The sequence below is a fragment of the Bubalus kerabau genome, chromosome 11 (genome assembly GCF_029407905.1).
Source record: "Bubalus kerabau isolate K-KA32 ecotype Philippines breed swamp buffalo chromosome 11, PCC_UOA_SB_1v2, whole genome shotgun sequence".
NCBI lineage: Eukaryota > Metazoa > Chordata > Mammalia > Artiodactyla > Bovidae > Bubalus > Bubalus kerabau.
The window spans coordinates 102,545,679-102,553,375 of record NC_073634.1 but is presented as its reverse complement, the minus strand read 5'-3'; the positions used below and the strand labels follow the sequence as shown (position 1 = coordinate 102,553,375).

Sequence of the window (7,697 nt, the reverse complement as noted above, 5' to 3'; positions counted from 1 at the left end):
CCAGGTTCCTAGGGTGGGCAGGCAGGCCCAGCCTGAGACTTTAGGGATGGGGAAACTGAGGGCCTGGGAGGCGGAGACACTTGTCTGGAGTCATACAGCCCTGAAGGATGGAGTCAAGGGCTGTCAGGCCGGCCTGAGCCAAAGACCTTCCACCAGGCCAGGCCCAGGCTGCAGGTCAGGAACTTGTATCCCCACTCTGGTTTCTGAGCATCTCTAAGCCTGGCCTGTTGGTTGGGGCAGCAAACTGAGCCAGAGCTCCCCAAATCCCACCTCAGCGGGGTGAGATTTCCGAGGGGAAAACACGCCCAGGACGCTCCCTCTGTTGAAATCATGCTGGGACAGGACAGGAAAGGGCTGGGCCAGCTCCATGCCCACACATGCCCCCAGCAGAAGCAAGGGCTGAGCTCCTTCCAGCCCCTGGGGTCGCCCATACAGGGGTCCCCAGCAGCAGCGACTATCTGTTCTGTGGCTCTGGGTCCATGCTCAGTCACAGGGCAAAGATCTTTCCAGGCAATGGCACTTCTACGAAGGTTCTTTGAACCTAGGGTGCCACCACCTTGGTGATCCACCATCAGCTTTGCCAGGATAAAGCATTCCAGAACCTTCTGAAGCCTTATCATAACCGGAGGAGTTGGCCATTATCACCCCATTTCACAGACGGGAGACAGGGCCGTGAAGTTACTTGCCTGGTCACAGAGTTAATAACGGACATGGTGACTTGAGCAACCAGGTGCCTGCTCCTCACCACTAGGCCACCACCAGAGATGGGACCCTTTTTCCCAGCATGAGACTGGGGCAAAGCCAAAGACCCCTCGGCTTACCCTGACTCCTCGTGTTCTTTGTATTTTAGAATTTTACCTGTTATTTTATTTATGGCTGCGCTGGGTCTTCATTGCTGCGTGATCTTCACTGCGGCAACAATGCGCTGCTCTGCCGTGGTGTGGGCTTCTCCCTGCGGTGGCTTTTGTTGCAGAGCACAGCCTCTAAGGGGTGTGGGCTTCATACCTCAGTTGCAGCACGTGGGCTCAGTAGTTGCGGTGCATGGGGCTTAGTTGCTCTGCGGCATGTGAGATCTTCCCAGACCAGGGATCCAATTCGTGCCCCCTGCAGTGGAGGGTCAATTCTTAACCACTGGACCACCAGGGAAGTCCCCCTCATATTGCTAATGCACACAAAATAAATATTTCCTCTCACCTATTTACTGTATCTTTGGCATTTATCCATCCTGAGTTCACACCCCACTTCAGTCTTCCCCGACATGGGTTCACACGGGTCATGGAATTTTCCTCTGTGTCTCCAGGAGGCAAAGCTACTTGTGTCCTTGTAGCCATCACTGCCAAAACAAACAAAAATCTCATTTTATACATTTCATAAAAATGAGTGGCCTAACTTGGAAATATTGTGGAGCCGTCTCCTTGGGGACGTGGATTGCACCGTGCCATGATGCTGTTGAGGCAGCAGGCATGGGGTGAGGGCTCAACAAATGGGCCCGGATGATTGTTATTACTGCTGTTCATGGGGGCTGGTGTAGCTGCTAATTCCTAGTCTTTTCCTCCTTCACATCACAGGTTAGCAGGGTCACTTCTCAAAGTTACTAACTGGCACTAAATGGTAAGAAGCCAGTTGTGAGAATGAGGCAAGTTATCTGTCCTTGCGCTGGAGAGATGGTTACCATGGTAGTCGGCCTGCAAGATGGTCTCCAGACGATTTCCACCCACTTCAGCCCTTCCCGCAATGAAGAGGGCTGCCCCCACGGGGCCAGGAGGACAGTGTGGAAAGGACCACACGCGCATTCCAAGGCACCGGGGCTTCAGTCTTTCTTGCTGGCATCCATCTAGGGGAAGCCATATAGTGAGAAAACTCAAGCAGCTCTGTGGAGGACTCCATGGGGCAAGAAACCAAGGCCTCCTGCCAACAGCCAGCCGTGAGCACACCATCTCGGAAGCCAATCTCGCAGCCCCAGTCAGATGAGAGCAGCCCCAGCTGATGTTTGGGCTGCAACTTCAGTGGAGACCACAGACTGGACCAGCCAGTTATGTTGTTCAGTTGCTGAGTCACGTCTGACTCTTTGCAACCCCATGGACTGCAGCACGGCAGGCTTCCCCTGCCCTTCAGTATCTCCCAGAGTTTGCTCAAACTCATGTCCATTGAATTGGCGATGCCATCCAACCATTTCATCCTCTGTCGCCCCCTTCTCCTCCTGCTCAGTTACGGCACTTCTGAATTCCTGAGCCACAGACCCTTTGAGATAATAAATACCTATTGTTTTAAAGCGCTAAGTTAGGAGTGATTTGTTACACAGCAGTAGGTAACTGATACAGAAACAGAGACCTTTAATTATGAGGGCTCTTCCTTGAGTGGGTCCCCAAAGTGTGTTCCTTGGAATATTGACCCCAGGCTATAACCCCGGGAAAACCACAGTGTGTCAAGCAATGGCAGATTGTGGGCTTTCATCTCTTATTTAAGATTCCCAGTACACCCTGGCATATTCAAGCAGACCCCTCTGGGCAAGGAGGCTGTTCCTCTAGAGTCTTGGTGGAACTCTGACATCACAGCTTCTTTGAGAAATACAGCTGAACCGCCACGGGAATAGGCTCTTACTGCACATTAGACAATTGCATCCAATATAAAAACAAAAACACTTCCAGCTGGATATTCAGAGTGTGGCCGATGGTGTCCTATACAAAGACAAGATGGCCGGCCTCTCTGAGCTCCTCTTCAGGCTGAGGGGGCTGGTTTGCCCTGGGTCCCCTCTGGTCCCATCAGTGGTGCTGGTCAGGGCTCTGGGCCCATGTTTGGCCGTGAACCTCAGTGTATCTGGGAACCGCTGGGGCTTCAGATTTTGGTTCCTGCCCTCTGCAGCGCCAGCTCTCATCGCTCCGAAGCAATGGCCTTGAGCTCCCAGCCCTCATGTTTGCCACATCCTCAATGACAATGCCTCAGAGTCGGATCCTTCTCGGCAGGAACACAACCATGGTCTTAAAACACGCACCACTGGAAAATAACGTTTGATATAGAAAAAAAAAAAAAAATCATTTCGCAGGCAACTTTTTCAGAGCGAATCCACCCCCTTCAGTGAGGAAAAGCTGTGCTCAGAAAACCACATTCTTTCAAACCCCTGGGGCTGCGTGGGGGTGGGAACAGAGATCTTTCTACACGCTAGGAGGCAGAGGCCTTTTCTTCTGTTGAAAACGTAATTTTACCCTCATGTTGCTTCATCTTTCCCTGCATGGCCTTTCGGGGGGCTCGCGGGCCTTTCTGGAGCCACCGCTTCCAGACACCAAGCGGCCTGCCCTCTTCCCTCAGACCTGAGGCCTCGGTGTGAGGCCCTGGCTGTCCCCCGCCCCGGCCTCCCCTGGGAGCCCTGCCTAGGCCTGCTCCGGCAGAACCTGCACTGGGACAAGGTTCCCAGGTGATTCCAGGCACATGAAAGATGGGGAGTGCCCAGCTGCACCCCAGAACCGCCATCTCAAGGCGCCCTCTGCCTGCCCGCTAATGGGCCGCCGAGCCCGCCTTCCTCACCCGGCTTCCAGGCTCCCATCACAGACGGCTTCTCAGAAGCCGCACTTCCGGACCCCCATCTCCATGTGCACGCTGCCCACCCCTGCATCACGCTCTCATCATGTTTGAAATCCAGCGAGAGGGCCACACACAGGGTGGGAAGTCAGGACCCCTGAACAAGCGGTAATGGCAACAAAGACTCCCAGCCTTTACAGAGCACTGCCAACTGAGGAAGGAAGCAGTGAGACCTAGAGGTTCAGAGAGGGAAAGCCACCACCCCAAGATCACACAGCTGGCAAGTGGTAGAGTCAGAGCCACCAAGCTCTCCCCCGACACCCTGCGGCACGAAGCCTTCCCTGTGAGAAAACGGGAGGGGCTGCAGGGAATATCAAGGGTTGCACCCCCCACCCCAACTTAGCCCAGTGTTTCCCACTCTGGGGCTCCTTGGGGGACCCCCTGAGGCTTTCTGCAGCAGTGGTGGTGGGTGGGGGGGGGGCGGTTCTGTGCTCTTTTGCAATCCTTGATGGTCACTACACCTTGACCAAGGGCCAGGCCACCACGGGGTCCATACAGCATTGCCTTTGTTTGCTTTGGATGGGATTTTATCAACCCACCATGCTGGTTCAGACTCTCCGGACCAATGGGAGTTGCAAGGCATTGGCATGGATGCCCTTGATTATCCTGAACTGAGGAAGCTTCTAGTACTTAACAAAGGCAGCTTTCTTGTTGGGCCAACATGGGCCTCAAGACAGATAAGAACAGGAGGAGCTTTTCTGGTGGGAATGGAGAGAGGAATTAGCTTAGAAATTTGAGTTACTGAGGGGAGGGGATTTGTCACCAGGCTTTTCGGCAGCGGCAGGCGCTTTCTTCTGTTTTCTCTAAATCAAAGCTGGTGCTGCTCCACTCCCACCCAGCCCTGCGTTGGTGGAGGCGGAGGAAGCCCCGATGGGCAGGGCTGAGCCATCCAGGCTCACTGCCCAGGTCTTCACGAGATGCCCTCCTGCCACGCTCTCCATGGAAGCAGACCTTGAAGACGACGGGTCCTGTTCACGGGAAGCCAGCCACAGACAAACCTTGAGTTCCTTGCAGAAACCTGCAGCAAGTTGGGCGTGGGCTTCTGTGTGCAGTTTCCATGCCGCCCTGCACCTTTCTCCCCATCTCGGCTTGTCCGAGTGCACATGTGGAGCTGGAGTGGTGCCTCCTTTGCTCCTCCCAGGCAGACCCTTCCCCTCCGCCCCCCACCTCCACCCCACACCCACAGGAGGTGCCAGGCCCTGGAGGTTCTGGTCAGGAGCGCTCAGAGGTTAACGGCGGCCGGCGGCTCTAAAGTCCGAAGGATACAGGTGGGTTGTGATCAGTCTGAGCAACTGACAACTTCACTTCACAGCCCCAGCCACGCGCTTCCTCTGTCTGGAGAAACCCTATTGGAGTGGGGACCCCAGGTTCTTGACCACTGGAAGCTGACCTTCCAGGAGAGACTTGAAGTCACCTTTGGATGGAGCAGGGAAGGGCACCGTCACTTCTTTAAAAATGATTCCCGTGGGTCTGAGTAGCAGGAACTGGAGCCCCCTGTCCAGAGACCCGGTGACCATGGACTAGAAAATCACAGTGAAGGACAAGCCAGCTGGGCTTCAAATATGACTCAGTTCAGTTCAGTCACTCAGTTGTGTCTAAGTCTTTGCAACCCCATGAACTGCAGCACGCCAGGCCTCCCTGTCCATCACCAACTCCCGGAGTTCACTCAGACTCACATCCATCGAGTCAGTGATGCCATCCAGCCATCTCATCCTCTGTCATCATCCCCTTCTCCTCCTGCCCCCAATCCCTCCCAGCATCAGAGTCTTTCCAATGAGTCAACTCTTCGCATGAGGTGGCCAAAGGACTGGAGTTTCAGCTTTAGCATCATTCCTTCCAAAGAAATCCCAGGGCTGATCTCCTTCAGAATGGACTGGTTGGATCTCCTTGCAGTCCAAGGGACTCTTAAGAGTCTTCTCCAACACCACAGTTCAAAGGCATCAATTCTTCGGCGCTCAGCCTTCTTCACAGTCCAACTCTCACATCCATACATGACCACAGGAAAAACCATAGCCTTGACTAGACGAACCTTTGTTGGCAAAGTAATGTCTCTGCTTTTGAATATGCTATCTAGGTTGGTCATAACTTTCCTTCTAAGGAGTAAGCGTCTTTTAATTTCATGGCTGAAGTCACCATCTGCAGCGATTTTGGAGCCCAAAAAAATAAAGTCTGTCACTGTTTCCACTGTTTCCCCATCTATTTCCCATGAAGTGATGGGACCAGATGCCATGATCTTCATTTTCTGAATGTTGAGCTTTAAGCTAACTTTTTCACTCTCCACTTTCACTTTCATCAAGAGGCTTTTTAGTTCCTCTTCACTTTCTTCCATAAGGGTGGTGTCATCTGCATATCTGAGGTTATTGATATTTCTCCCGGCAAGGAGGAACTCATTCCGAGGTATAAGAAAAATGCACCATCCATCGGCCATGGTGAAGGGCTAGAACTGATGTCAGTGCACCAACCAGGGGACTTTTCCCTTATTTTGGCTGCTCCAGGCGATATCTTAGGTCCACAACCAGTGATGGAAACCATGCTCCATGCAGTGGAAGCGTGGAGTCAACTGTGGGACCCCCAGGGATGTCTCCCAGGGGACTTTTTTAAAGCAAGTTCCTTCTGGGGTCTTTTCTGGGGCTCCTTTATGAGATGGATCAGCTATGTGGCCTTGGGTGGCCCCTCTTACACCACATGCCTCACTGCCTGTCCATGTGCCCTCTCTCCTAGGAGATGTAGCTCCTCTCAGGCAGGGGCACCCCAGGCTGGTCTTTGTGCCTGAGAGCGCCCTTCGGGCCCTGCCGTCAGGACTCACATTTCTATTCATCGGTAGAACAGAGTGCCCAGCTCCAAAGCCAGGCTCTTCAGTTTCTCGGTGTGGAACCTTAAGCACGTCAGGTCCCCTCTCTGTGCCTGCCTCTTCTCTCCGGAAATGGCGATCCTGGTCCCTGGCATTTCATGGTTGCTGTGAGGATGGCCTGAGCAAGGACATGCCCACAGGGGGGTTACCACTCTCCAGATCAACTCTGATGCAAGGCTGGGCACACAGCAGGGACTCAGGGACTGTTGGGTGTTCAGATTTTTTTTTAAACTAACATTTCTTTTTTTCCCCCCTAAATTTTATTTCTCTATTTTTGGCTGCGCTGGGTCTTGATTGCTGCACAAGGGCTTTCTCTAGTTGCGGCGAAACTCACTAGTTTTGGTGCTCAGGCGTCTCCTTGCGTTGGCTTCTCTTGTTTCAGAGCACGGGGCTCCAGAGTGCACACGCTTCAGTAGTTCTGCCTCACAGCTTAGTTACCTTGAGGTTATGTGGGATCTTCCTGGACCAGGGATGGAACCCTTGTCCGGTGCATTGGCAGCAGATTCTTAACCACCTGGGAAGCCCTAAACTAACATTTCTTAAAGTACAAGGATAAACATAGTCTACGACTTGTGGAGAATGTGATTTTTTTGCAAAAGAGAAAACTTGGGACTTCCCTGGTGGTCCAGTGGTTAAGACTCTGTGCTTCCAATGCAGGGGGTGCAGGTTTGATCCCTGGCCAGGGAAGTAGGATCCCATATGCAGTGCAGTGCAGCCCCAAAATAAATACAAGAAAACTTAACCTCTTTTTCCCCCACCGACAGCCAGCATTCAAGATAGATATTCCCCACGCATGTCTCCCTTTTACAAAAGAGTCAGTCAAGGCTCAGAGAGGCCAAATGAGGTTCCCAGGATCACTCAGTGACAGAATCAAGCTCTTAACCAAGAGCATCTTGGATTTATAACCTCTGGCCTCCCCGTGGGACTTAAACCCCTCAGAACCAGGGGCCCCCTCCCAGAGAGGAGCAGCAAAGATCAAGTGCGCCTATGAATTAAGCAGGCTGAGAATCACACAGTAAAGTCATTCCCACTTCAAAGATCTCTCGAGTGGGAACCAATGTGACCAGGAAGGAAAATCTGAATCACGTCCCACCGAAAACACTGGGCAATTCCAGCAGAATACAGCTTCCCCAAGCCTGAGCTAACTCGGGCCACCTTCCATCCAATTCTCTGGGAAGCAGGCAATAGGTGCAGAGAGGGCAGATTCAAGTCAGAGGCCTCTTGGGGTTTAGTACAAGAGCAGAGACCCGGGGGTGGGGTGGGGGGGACT

The 7,697-nt window shown here is 53.0% G+C and overlaps 1 long non-coding RNA gene and 1 other non-coding gene across 2 annotated transcripts; one reads left to right on the top strand and one right to left on the bottom strand.

Moving 5' to 3' along the window:
• Positions 1-501: 501 nt before the first annotated feature.
• LOC129622625 (uncharacterized) lies at positions 502-2,980 on the bottom strand. Its single transcript, XR_008700086.1, has 3 exons — positions 1,673-2,980; positions 1,195-1,333; positions 502-1,104 (listed from the first exon to the last, which is right to left on the bottom strand). It is a non-coding gene; the product is annotated as an uncharacterized LOC129622625 (long non-coding RNA).
• Positions 2,981-7,041: 4,061 nt separating this feature from the next.
• Positions 7,042-7,114, top strand: TRNAG-UCC (transfer RNA glycine (anticodon UCC)). Its single transcript has one exon. It is a non-coding gene; the product is annotated as a tRNA-Gly (tRNA).
• Positions 7,115-7,697: the final 583 nt, after the last annotated feature.